Genomic DNA, 13,833 nt, shown 5'->3' with positions numbered 1-13,833 from the left:
CTCATGACAAAAACATAATATCCGCTTCATAGAAGGAATCATCAGTGCACAAGTACAAATTCAAACACACATTCTTTAACTTATTTTTGCCATGAATTTTTCTCTATGATAAATATTATGTCTTCTTTTACAACATGATGAATATGGAAAGAAGTATTATCTAATAATATATGATCAACCTATATTATATTACTTACTTTCCTATGGAGGGGATAAGGGTGAGAGTGAGAGAAAAAACATAGACTGCAAAATATTAGAAAACAAATATTAAGAAATTATATTGACATGTAATATGAAAAATATTAAAAATTTATATATGTAAAAAGAGGCTTAGAAAGGAATTTTTTTTAAAACACAAAGAAAAGTGGAAAGCATTTGGACAGAAATTAGACTTAAACCATAAACTTACATCATATGTCACTATGAACTCCAATAAGGTATTAGGAGTTAGTATAAAAGTCACATCATTAAACCATTATAAAAGAACAGAAGCAGGTATCTTTGGTTTTTGAAAAAGACACTACCTTTCTTCTGATAAAGACTTGATGGATTTGAGGTGCAAAATATGGCATATGCCTTTTGTACTAAGCCTTATATGAGTGTTTGTTTTGCTTGACTATATATTTGTTTCAAGGGTTTTGTTTTTGTTTTTGTTTTTCAGTAATGGAGGGGATAGATGTTTATGAATATTAAGGGTTAAAATAATTCTTTTTAATAGAAAAAATGAAAATGAATTTTAAAAAGATAAAGTACCTACTATACATCAGACACTATGAATTAAATTCTCATTTTATCCTCACAACAACCCTGTGAAAGAATCCTATAATTATCACCATTTTAGAGATGAGAAAACTGAGCAAAGAGGCTAGCAAGTTGTCTAAGGTCATACAGCTAGTAAATGTCAGAGCAAGGATTTGAACTTGGGATTTCTTGACTCTAGGCCTTGTTCACTAACCACTGAGACATTTAGATGCCTCTCAGATATGCCTAGAATTATAAAAGATATTAAGTGAATTGCCTATGGTTATATGATATTACATTATATTATATGCTAGAGGCAAGACTTGAACACAGGTCTTCCTACGTGGAAGGCCAACTCCCTTGTTAATGCCTTTTTTCAAAACAAAAATATCTAGATGTCTTTGAAAATGTCTTTTAGAAAAAGGTTCTTACTTCTTTGAGTAGTATGTTAACTCAACCTAAAGCCTATTCTAGGTTGAGGATTCTCATCAAGGCTAGTTGGAAAGCAGAGCAACAAAGATTCATGAAGCTAGTCTGCTTCATGAAATGCTTGGTCTAGCTCAATTTTATGCTATTTCCAGAGTGAAAGGATTGCAAATGTGTGGAAAATGCCATTTTTTGGGCTCAGTGGTGGTTGTTAGTAAGTGATTTTTATTTATGACCTTGGGCACAGGTGTCTGAGAGTAAACACTCCCTTTAACAACAAGGTTCAAAATTTGGGAGAAATGCCAAAACAATTACAACAATGTGACCTTAGGGGTACAGTACTTTTATTTGCATCTGGTACACCTATTCTAAATAAAGGACATAAAATATCTGTGACTAAGTTTACTTTTCTAAAAGGAATCAATTTCACTAATATTCTTTTATAGGATAAATTAAGACTATATTCAAGGAAAATACAGCTTATATTCTAAAGTCCAATTGAACTATAAACTCTCCAAAAGTATTTAAAGAATCAGTCTTTTAAAGCTGAAAATAAACTTTCCCATTGCTCCTTAGAGAAGAGAAAATGAGCTCAATAGAAAATAAGTACTGTTTTTTGTTTTTGTTTTTTGTAAGGGAAAGAAGAGATAACAGAGAGTGTAATATCTGTGAATTAATTGGTATTAGGTATCCCAGATGAGGAAATGATATATACCATGCAAATCAACATTTACTATGAAATTTATAATCTTAAATCATTTCCTTGGGCACTGAATGTTTAAGTGACATACCCAAGATAAAACAGTCACTGTTAGTGGACCATAAAAATTTGAAGTCAATACTTTATCCATTCCATAATACTATCAAACGATGTTATAGACTTAGTGATAAAAGAGAACATAATATCATTTAGTCTGATACTTTCATTGATGAAATTGAAACTCAAAATTGTGCAGTGACTTGACTAGTATCAGGCAGCATGGAAGTAGTAAAATCAGTTTTCCATAGCAGGTCTTCTGGCTCAAAATTTAGCAGTTTTCTCCTTATCCATTGACTCTTTTTTTGTTGTTGTTGTTACCTACAACCATGGACAGATCATCCATTCTTTTAAAAAGGAAAAAAAGGTTGGGGGAAAATCTCCTCTTTTATCATTGTAGCTTTAATGCATAGAAAGTTGGGCATGAAGTCAGGTAGACCTAAATTCAAATCCTCAGAAACTGAATAGCATATGACTCTAAGCAAGTAAAAAACAAAACAATCAAAAAAACTCCTTATATTCACTCAGTTTCCTTAACGGTAAAAAGGATGATAGCATCTACCTCATGAGAATTAAATGAGATAATATTTGTAAAAAGCACTTAGCATAGGATCTGGCACATAGTAGGTGCCATAGAAATACCAATTTCCTTTCCCCTCTCAAATTCCTAGCAGTATTTTTGTGACTATTCTCTTTGAAAATTAAGGATGAATGACAACAGTTTGTCTATGAATACCTTGCAACATGACTGTATAGCCAAGAAGTGAACTTCAATAATTCTAAGATGAACAATTATCTCTTTCTTGGTCCAACATATTTGATACCTCTGACTCCTCCTTCTGGAAATGTTGTTAACCTCCATTTTTTGTGCGATACTTTTTAATTGTGAACATTAAACATCTTTGTGAATTTTTTTGCTTCCTAAATGACTTGCTTGCATGTGCAATATTCTATTTCAGTTTTATTTTTTCTCTCTTTTTATATTTAAAGCACATGTCACCAATATTGGGAGGATTTTCTTTAATATTTTTGATCTTGTAGTAATATAAGTTTAAAATAGATTTGCCCTAATGTCAATACATACACAAAAAGCTTTAGACTATAAAAATGATGCATTGACTGTTTAAAAAAATTATGGGACTTTGCTAAATGATTCTGTATGATTCAAGGAGAAGGGAATACAAAAAGAGCCACTGCACAGTGCAAAAGAAGCACAAAGCTACTTGCATAGTGCCAATAGAGCACAAGGTCAAAGAGACCAAACCAGTCCTACGTGAACTGATAACATTCTGTTCAAAGAGGGCAAGGACTTAATCATGGGTGAGACTCGAGGTTGCAGCTGTTTAACATGTGTTAAATGCAGGTCTTCCTTGTACCACACACTATATATTAAACACATGACATTCCATTATTCTGGCTCCATCCTGGCTCCCATTCACTCCTATAATCTAGTCCCCTTTCTTTCATAGTATGGCAACTTCCTGTGGTCTTGGCTGCAAATGGGTAACTGCATTTTGTCCTACAGACTTGTGTGATAAAAAAAATCACTAATTGGGCCCTAAATCAAGGACCTTTTATAGATTTATTTTCCTTTACTTAAAATTTTTACACATAAGACCTTGATAGTCTATATTTCATTTGGAAGTTATTTTTTAATCCCAGCTTTTGGGTCAAAAATCAACTATTCAATAAAAACTGCTGGAAAAATTGGAAGACAGTGTGGGAAAGATTAGGTTTGGATCAACACCTCACACCCTACACCAAGATAAATTCAAATTGGGTGAATGACTTGAACATAAAGAAGGAAACTATAAGTAAATTAGGCAAACATAGAATAGTATACATGTCAGACCTTTGGGAAGGGAAAGACTTTAAAACCAAGCAAGACATAGAAAGTGTCACAAAATGTAAAATAAATAATTTTGACTACATCAAATTAAAAAGCTTTTGTACAAACAAAACCAATATAACTAAAATCAGAAGGAAAGCAACAAATTGGGAAATAATCTTCATAAAAACTTCTGACAAAGGTTTAATTACTCAAATTTGCAAAGAGCTAAATCAATTGTACAAAAAATCAAGCCATTCTCCAATTGATAAATGGGCAAGGGACATGAATAGGCAGTTTTCAGATAAAGAAATCAAAACTATTAATAAGCACATGAAAAAGTGCTCTACATCTCTTATAATTAGAGAGATGCAAATCAAAACAACTCTGAGGTTGTTTTAATAATCAGAGAGATGCAAATCAAAACAACTCTGAGGTAGCAGATTGGCTAACATGACAGCAGAGGAAAGCAGTGAATGCTGGAAGGGATGTGGCAAAGTAAGGACATTAATTCATTGCTGGTGGAGTTGTGAATTGATCCAACCATTCTGGAGGGCAACTTGGAACTATGCCCAAAGGGTGATAAAAGACTGTCTGCCCTTTGATGCAGCCATAGCACTGCTGGGTTTGTACCCCAAAGAGATAATAAGGAAAAAGACTTGTACAAGAATATTCATAGCTGCACTCTTTGTGGTGGCCAAAAAATTGGAAAATGAGGGGATGTTCCTCGATTGGGGAATGGCTGAACAAATTGTGGTATATGTTGGTGATGGAATATTATTGTGCTAAAAGGAATAATAAGGTGTAGGAATTCCATGGAGACTGGAACAACCTTCAGGAAGTGATGCAGAGCAAAAGGAGCAGAACCAGGAAAACACTGTACACAGAGACTAATACACTGTGGCACAATCGAAGGTAATGGACTTCTCCATTAGGGTCAATGCAATGTCCCTGAACAATCTGCAGGGATCTAAAAAACACTATCCACAAGCAGAGGATAAATTGTGGGAGTAAAAACACAGATGAAAAGCAACTGCTTGACTACAGGGGCTGAGGGGAAATGGCTGAGGAGAGACTCTAAATGAACACTCTAGTGCAAATACTAACAACATGGAAATGGGTTCAAATTAAGAACACATGTGATACCCAGTGGAATTGTGCGTTGGCTATGGGAGAGGTGGTGGGAGGGGGTTGGGGGGAGGAAAAGAAAATGATCACGGTTTCCAATGAATAATGTTTTGTAAATGACCAAATAAAATAATGTTTTTTTAAAAAAGTTATCTTTTCTCTTTTATTTTGACTTTTTGGATGTTTTTGATTTCTCTTGCCAATTGACACATGTACGTCATAACTCAGCCATGTATCCCTAAGTGATCTCTGTGTTTTTCAAAACCTTCTTCATGGGGGAATGTATTATTATTTTAAAATGCAAGATTTAAATTCTATTAAGGGTAATTTTAGATTAAGGAACATGCTACCTCTCTGAATTCAGAAAGTGAATGGTTTGGAGAAGGCACCATGAAGATGCCTCCACAGACCACACACTGCACCAGAAGATCTAGAGTGAACTTTGGGATGAGGTAATCTGAACTGTGTGGGGTTGAATGCATTTGTTTTTGCATATATACTATTATGGCAAAGGGGACTGCCCTTTAATTGGCTGTTTGTCAATGTACCAAGAAATTATTGGTTTTGTTCTTTCCCTTTTATCCCCAAATTATTGTAATTTAAAAGTTGGTTATGTTTATAAGATCCATTGGAGAGATGAGTCTTATACCAGATCTCAGAGGGGAATGTATAATTAAATATCTGTTACTCTAAAAAAGAACTACATGTCCTGGAAGCCCACTGACTTCTGGTCATTATGTACTTCCTATAGAGAGGGGATATTAGGCGGGGATGTGGAGGGTCCTACCATTTTTTTGGCCCTGTCAAGGATCATGGTGGTGGTGGTGAGTGGGGATTTTGAAATAGCTAATCAGCCATGGGCACTTGGTCTTTATTTTGTATCCTCTTTATTCCTTGATTTCTAATGATCATTAATAAATCCCCTAAAATATAATATTTTATTATTTGAGATTAATTTTTATTCTTACAGCAGCTTAGACACAGCAAAATGTGAGACCTCTCTAAAACCCTTTCACACCAATCAAAAACAAAGTGCTTTGTGGGGACAGAAAACCAAATGTAATATTAAGACAGTGCAGGGAGGCCCTCCTGCTAGATTCAACTTAAAAGGTATGCCAAACAGAACCTTAATTCTTGAACTCTCCAGTTCAAAGGAAAGGAAGAAGGAAGGTCCCAGTACCCCTCCCCCACCTATAGTACTGAGTTTCCAGTGGTGAATAGAATCTCTGGGTGGGCAAGGGTGCTTAGTAATGAGGGAGTGCCTTGCTAGCACAGCTGTACTAGACTTAGGGCACTGAATACAGGCAACAGGGAGTCAGCTGAAGGAGAAGTTCAGAGAGGGCAACCTAGTCGCAGTTAAAACACTTCATCTTGCTCCCCCCCTTCACCAGGTTTTGGCCTCAGGGCTCTGAAGATCAAATCCACCCTGGCTTAATCTTAACAATAAGGCAGATTAAAAGCCTTCAGGGGCAAGGAAGCTCAATCTCCCACACCCTTCCCTCATAGACTGTTCTGAGAGTAGCTGTAAGAATACAGCTGACTCGAATCCCAAGGCAACAGTTGTAACCACTACAGAATACCTTGCTAAAAGGGCAGGAAGCACAGTTCTCTTCACCTATAAATGCAACTTATGCTGCCAGCTGGGGAAGATCTGACTTCAGGGCTCCTCAATACCATCAGACTAACCTAGTCAATTGGCAGAGCAGAGAAGAAGACCCCTCAGGATAGAATAGCCCAGACCCACAGATCCATCAAATAATCAGAGGAGCAAGACTACAGCCAGTCACAGGGAGGGAATGGAGGAAAGGAAAGAAAGGGGAAAAAAGTACAAAACAGATAAACAACACAAAAAGAAAAAAAAAAGAAATTATAATAGACAGCTTCTATCCAGGTAAGGAACAAAGAGCAAATGGAACAGAGGAGTACCAAGAAACAGCAAGCAAAAACACAGAAATTACAGTAAATTGGACACAGGCTTTGGAAGAACTCAAAACACAATATAAAAAACAATTAAGAGAGCCCAAAGACAAGTGGGAAAAGAATTTAAAAAGCAAAATAATCATCTGGAAACAGAGGCACATGAACTAAAACAAGAAAATCGTGTCTTGAAAGAAAGAATTGACCAGCTTGAAAACAAGGCAAAGAAAGTGAAAGATGACCTACAAAGAAAATCAGATTAAAAGGAGAAGGATGACCAAAAAGCCAGGAAAGAAATTCACTCTTTAAAAATTAGAATCCAACAACTAGAAGCAAATTACTTCACAAGGCAGCAGGAGTCAATAAAACAAAATCAAAGAATGAAAAGAATTTAGGAAAATATGAAACACCTCATTGACAAAACTACAGACATTGAAAACCAATCCACAAGAGACAATTTAAGAATTATTGGACTACTGGAAGATTATGACAAAAGAAAAAACCTGGATGTAATTCTACAGGAAATTATCCAAGAAAGCTGACCTGAAATTCATGAACAAGAAGGAAAAGTGGAGATTGAAAGAATCCACAGATCAGTTCCTGCATTTATTGCCCAATTGTCAAAACCTCGGAATGTTAAAATTCAAGAACTATCTGACAAAGGAAAAATATTATGAGCTGCTAAGAAGTCATTCAGATACCATGGAATCACAGTTAGGATAACACAGGGTCTGACTGCCTCTACACTTAAGGACCAGAAGGCATGGTATATGATATTCTGGAAAGCAAGGGAACTGGGTCTACAACCAAGAATAGTCTACTCAGAAAAACTAACAATATTCTTATAGGAGAAATTATGGTCACTTAATAAAATAGAATTCCTAGCATTCATAAGGAAAAAACTCAAGTTAAATAGAAAATTTGATGCCCAAACATAGAACTCAAGAGAATCACCAAAAGGTAATTAAGAAGGGCGGGGGACCCAAAACTTTTTTAAGGGACCCAATAAGTCTAAATGATTTGTATTCCTATAAGAAAATATGACATTGGTAACTCTTAAAAATTGTTATTATCATCAGGGTATAAAGAAGAAGTATACTTAGAGGGAACAGTGCCAAATGTATAGGATGAAATGTGTGTGTGTGTGTGTATATATATATACACATATACAGGTGTGTGTGTGTGTGTGTGTGTGTGTGTGTGTGTGTGCATGTGGGTGTATGTATAAACATATAAAACTAGAGGTAAAAAAGAGGATAATATTAAAATAAATGGGAAAAGAGACAAAATGGGTTAAATTTATATTTCACAAAGAAACACATGGCAGGAGAGGGGCAGAAGACCAACATAATGAAAGCATGAAAGAGGTTGAAGATAGGTAATACATAATTCTTACATTCATTGAAATTGACTCAAAGAGGGAAGAACAATCAGATCCATTGGGATGGAGAATTGATTTGTGCCCTATAGAGATGTAGAAGGGTAACCGATGGACTGGTGGGGAGGGAAACAAAAAAAGGGAGGGACAGTGGGAGGGTTAGTTTAAAAGGATCCTAAAGAAAAATTAGAGGGGGATAAGAAGGGATGGGGAAGAAAGGAAAATAAAATAAGGGGTAGGGATTAAGGGTGGTCATTAAAGGCAAAACACTGGTGTAGAAGGAAATAGTGAAAGGAGAAAGGACAGGACTAAGAGAGAAAAGTGCAGATGATGCTTGCTGATGGTTTTTGATATATATTTTATTTATTTTTAGAAAAGGCCCATCTATTCCTATACTTTCTAGTATTTTCAGTAGGAATGAGTGTTGTTTTTTGTCAAAGGTTTTTCTGCATCTATTCAGATAATTGTGTGGTTTTTGTTGGTTAGCTTGTTGATATGGTTAATTATGAGAATGATTTTCCTAATATTGAACCATCTTGCATTCCTGGTATAAATCCCACCTGATCATAATGAATAACCCTAACATTAGCCTGCTGGAATCTTTTTGCTAGTATTCTTTTTAAGATTTTTTATTTATGTTCATTTAGGAGATTGACTTATAGTTTTCATTTTTTGTTTTTTAATCTACCTGGCTTTGGAATCAGTACCATATTTGTATCATAAAAGAAATTTGGTAGAACCCCTTCTTTGCTTATTATATAAAATAATTTGTATAATATTTGATTAGATGTTCCTTGAATGTTTGATAGAATTCACTTGTGAATCCTTCAGGCCCTGGGATTTTTTTCTTAGGGAGTTCTTTGATGGCTTGTTCAATTTTTTTTTTTTCTGATATGGAGGTATTTAAGTATTCTATTTCTTCTTCTGTTCATCTAGGAAATTTATATTTTAGTAAATATTCATCCATATTGCCTAGATCACCATATTTATTGCCATATAATTGGGCAAAAATAGTTTTTAATCATTGCCTTAATTTCCTCTTCATTAGACGTGAGGTCTCCCTTTTCATCTTTGATACTGTTAATTTGGTTTTCTCCTTTCCTTTTTTATTAGATTAATCAGTACTTTGTCTATTTTATTTGTTTTTTTTCAAAGTAGTACCATCTTCTAGTCTTGTTTATTAATTCAATACTTTTTTACTATCAATTTTATTCATTTCTCTTTTAATATTTAGGATCTCTAATTCAGTTTTCATCGGGGATTTTTAATTTGTTCACTTTCAAGTTTTTAAATTTGCATGCCCAATTCTTTGACTTCTGCCCTCTGTAAATTTATTAATATATGATCTCAAGCATATGAATTTGCCCCTGAGTAAAGCCCCAAAGCCCCTGCTTTGAATGCATTCCATTGATTTTGAAAGGATGTCTTCTCATTGTCATTTTTTTCAATGAAATTATTAATTGTTTCCATGATTTGTTCTTTAGCTATCTGATTAAGGAGAAATATATTATTTAATTTCTGATTAATTTTTGTTTTGGCTCTCCATGAATCCTTACTAATTATTATTTTTATTGCATTATGATCTAAAAAGTTTGCATTCATTATTTTTGCTTTTTTGCACTTGTTTGCCATGTTTTATACCCTAGTACAGTGTCAATCTTTATGAATATACCATGTGCTCCTGAAAAGATGGTGTATTCCTTTTTATTCCTATTTCTATTTCTCCATATATCTATTAACTCTAATTTTCTAAAACTTAATTCATATCTCTTACCTCTTTCTTATTTTTTTTTTTGTTTGATTTATCTAGATCTGATAGAGGAAGGTTCAGGTCTCCCACTAGTATAGTTTTAATATCTATTTCCTCCTTCAACTCCACTAATTTCTCCTTTAGAAACTTGGATGCTATACCATTTGGTGCATAGATATTTAATACTGATATTTCCTAATTGTCTATACTGTCTTTTATTAGGATACAATTACCATTCTAATCTCTTTTAATAAGTTATATTTTTACTTTGACCTTGTTAGATATCATGATTGCAACTCCTGTCTTCATTTTGTCATTTTAAACCAAATATATTTTGTTACAGCCTTTGAACCTTAACCAGTGTGTGTTTACCTGGCTAATGTGTGTTTCTTGTAAACATCATGTGGTAGGATTTTGTTTTTTAATCCATTCTGCTATTTGTTTCCACTTTATGGGTGAGTTCATCCCATTCACATTCAAAGGTATGATTTCTACTTGTGTATCCCCAAAGTTTTGATTATCTCTCCTTGCCCTGCCCTTTCCAATTTCATTATTTCCTTCTACGCCAGTGTTCTGTTTTTAATCAGTTTCCCTATTCCCAACCCTTATTTTATTTTCCTTTCTCCCCCCTCCCTTCTTATTCCTCTTTTATTTTTTCTTTTGCGATCTTTTTAAGCTTCCTCACACTCTCCCTCCCTAGTATTGCTTCCTTCCCCACCCTTCTTTTATCCTCCCTCCCTTTTTATTACCCTTTTATTTTTTTAGAGTCTACTAAATCTCCTCCCCCCTCTCTTTCCCTCCCTTTTTTTACTCCCTGTTCCACTACCCCACCCCTTAGTTTTCCCCTCTCAACTTCCCTATTGGGTAAGATAGAATTCTATACCCCAATGGATCTAGATGCTATTCCCTCTTGGAATTGATTCCACTGAGAATAAGGTTTGAGTATTACCTTGCATTACTCTCTTCCTCTCTTTCTTATAGTTGTATTCTTCCCCTCCCACTCCCATGTGCCCTTTACTGTAGTATACACTATCCTAATATTCTTATTCCTTCAAGTTTCTCTTGGTACCATCTTCTCTCCCCCCATCCATTTCTTTCTTTCTTTTTCTCTTTTTATATATGATTTTAAAACACTTAATACCCCAATCTCTACCAATGGATAATTCTTCTAACTACTATGATATTGAATACAATTTTTGAGATTTACAAATAACATTTTTCCAAATAGGAATATAAACAATTTGGACTTATTGAGGCCCTTACAGAGAAAAATAAGACCTCTCCCTTTCTCATTTCCCTTTTCATGTTTCTCTTGGCTTTTGTATTTCGATGTCAAATTTTCTTTTTAGTTCTGGTCTTTTCTTTACAAATATTTGGAAGTCTCCTATTTTGTTAAATACCCATACTTTTCCTTGGAAGTATATAGTCATTTTTGATGGGTACATGATCCTTGGTTGTAGAACCAATTCTCTTGCCTTTCTGAATAGTGTATTTCAAGCCTTGTGGTCTTTTAGTGTGGAGGCTGCCAGATCCTTTGTAATTCTGATTGGTGCTCCTTGATATCTGAATTGTCTCTTTCTGGCTTTTTGTAATATTTTCTCCTTAGCTTGGAAGCTCTTGAATTTGGCAATTACATTCCTGGGGGTTATCTTTTAAGGATTTAGTATACTGTGTGATCTATGGACTCTTTCATTGTGTATTTTGCCATTTTAATGACTGGTTTTCAGCTAAGATCTTTTGATTTCCCTTTTTAATTTGATCTATTCTGCTTTTCCTGGCTTCCAGCATGTCATTTCTGGTCTTCAATTTGCTTATCATTTCATTTGATTTCTGGGCTTTAATTTCTAAGTGGGAGATCCTGTCTTTTAAACTTTTATTTTTTTGAACTATTTCCCACTTTTCTTGTCACATCTCCTCCATATTTCTCACAATCTTGGATTTAAAGTCTTCAAGAGCTTGTGACCAATTTCCATTTTTTCCCAAAGATTTGGGTGTATTTAATTGTTATACTCCGCTGAATCTTCTTTAGTCTGGGTTTTTTTTTTCTTCATAAAATTTATCAAGTGTTAGGGTTTTTCTTCTTGGGTTTTTTTTTAATATTTGTATATTTTAGTTCCTGGGAGTTGGTGGTCATTGCCTTGTTCCTTCCTGGTGAGATGTCTAAGTAAAAAATGTGGGTGATATTTGTAGTGGCCTCTGGAGAGGTTTTTGCTCTGAGGATATTTTTTCCAGCCCTCAGCAGTATCCAGATTGCTTCTCAGAAGTCTGGGTGTGGAGTATAGACATGTCTTTATATTGAGCACTGGAGAGGTTTTAACCCACAGGTATTTTTTGTGTTTCTGTAGCATTTTACTGTGAGCCATTTCTCTCTGCTCAAATTCTGCATCCTAACTCCATGATCCTATTGGGATCTCTATTCTTGCTGCACTTATGGGCAGGTCCAGCCCCTGAGAACCTAAAGATTGCCTGGAAGAGGTCTGAGTATGGAGTGTAGGCAAGTCTCTGTGTTGAGCCTTGTACATATTTCTGCCTGAAGGCTTTCCTTGGTTCTCTGTGGCATTTTGCTGTGAGCCGCCCCCTCTGTGCAAGCTCAGCACCCTATCTCCACATTTCCTCAGCCTCCTGGGGTCCCTAGTCTTGCTGTTCTTCTGGGCAAGTTCAGACCCTGAGAACTTAAAGATTGCCTGGAAGAGGTCCAGGTGTGGAGAGTAGGCAAGAATCTGTATTGAGTGCTGGGGAGGTTTTTGCTATAGGGCTTTTTTCAGTTCTCTGTGGGGTTTTTCTGTGAGCCACCCTTCTGTGCAAGCTCCACACCGTATCTCCACATTTCCTCAGCCTCCCAGTGTTATGAGTCTTGCTTCTCTTAGGGGTAAGTCTGTGATGACCTCAGCCAGCCTCCCTCCTAAAACTTAGAAGTCTGTCCCATGCTCACTCGGCCTCTGGAAAGGTAGGTAAAGTGGGTGAGGGGTGATGAACTTGCCCCTTGGTGGGGGGAATTTTGACCCTTTTTAGCATAGAAATGCCCTAACTTTTCCTACCTTCAATGCTATGCCCTACCATGAAACTCCTTTACTCATTTGACCTTCATTTTGTTGTTTTGAGGCACTCTGTCTCAATCAGTGGAGAAGAAGAGAAGAGCTGTGCTTCAACTCTGGAGCCATCTTGACCTGGAAGTCCCAGCATCCAAATTTTTAAAAAGAGAAGCTATTGAAATTTAAGGAGGAAATATATAGTGAAACTTTACTCCTGGGTGACCTGAACCTTCCTCTATCAGATCTAGATAAATCAAACCAAAGAATAAATAAGAAAGAGGTAAGAGAAGTGAATTAAATCTTGGAAAAATTAGAGTTAATAGATATGTGGAGAAAAACTAAAAGGAGAAAAAAGGAATACACCTTCTTTTCAGCAGTACATGGAACATTCCCAAAGATTGACCACATACAAAGGCATAAAAAGCATGTCAAACAAATGTAAAAACAGAAATAATAAATGCAACCTTTTCAGATCAAAATGCAATAAAATAATTATTAGTAAGGGTCCATAGAGAAGTGAATCAAAAATTAATTGGAAATTAAATAATATGATTCTCCAAAATCAGTTAAAGAACAAACCATAGAAATAATTAATAATTTCATTGAAGAGAATAACGATGATGAGACACCCTATCAAAATCTATGGGATGCAGCCAAAGCAATACTCAGGGGAAACTTATAGCCTTCAGTGCATATATTAACAAATTAGGGAGAGTAGAGGTCAATGAATTGCGTATGCAAATTAAAAAAAAAAACTATAAAGAGAACAAATTAAAACCCCCCAGAAGAAAATAAATTATATTTCTAAAAATTAAAGGAGAAATGAATAAAATCTAAAGAAAAAGAACTATTGAATAAATAAATAAGATTAGAAGC

The 13,833-nt window shown here is 35.1% G+C and overlaps 1 protein-coding gene across 5 annotated transcripts in view; it reads right to left on the bottom strand.

The window, feature by feature from the left end:
* Positions 1-13,833, bottom strand: part of DLGAP2 (DLG associated protein 2) — a 1,318,656-nt gene that overhangs the window by 727,642 nt on the left and 577,181 nt on the right. The gene's annotated exons all lie outside the window — the stretch shown is intronic.

This window comes from Monodelphis domestica, chromosome 1 (genome assembly GCF_027887165.1).
Source record: "Monodelphis domestica isolate mMonDom1 chromosome 1, mMonDom1.pri, whole genome shotgun sequence".
Taxonomy (NCBI): domain Eukaryota; kingdom Metazoa; phylum Chordata; class Mammalia; order Didelphimorphia; family Didelphidae; genus Monodelphis; species Monodelphis domestica.
Note: the sequence above shows the minus strand (reverse complement) of the source record. Positions and strands in the feature narration are given on the sequence as shown.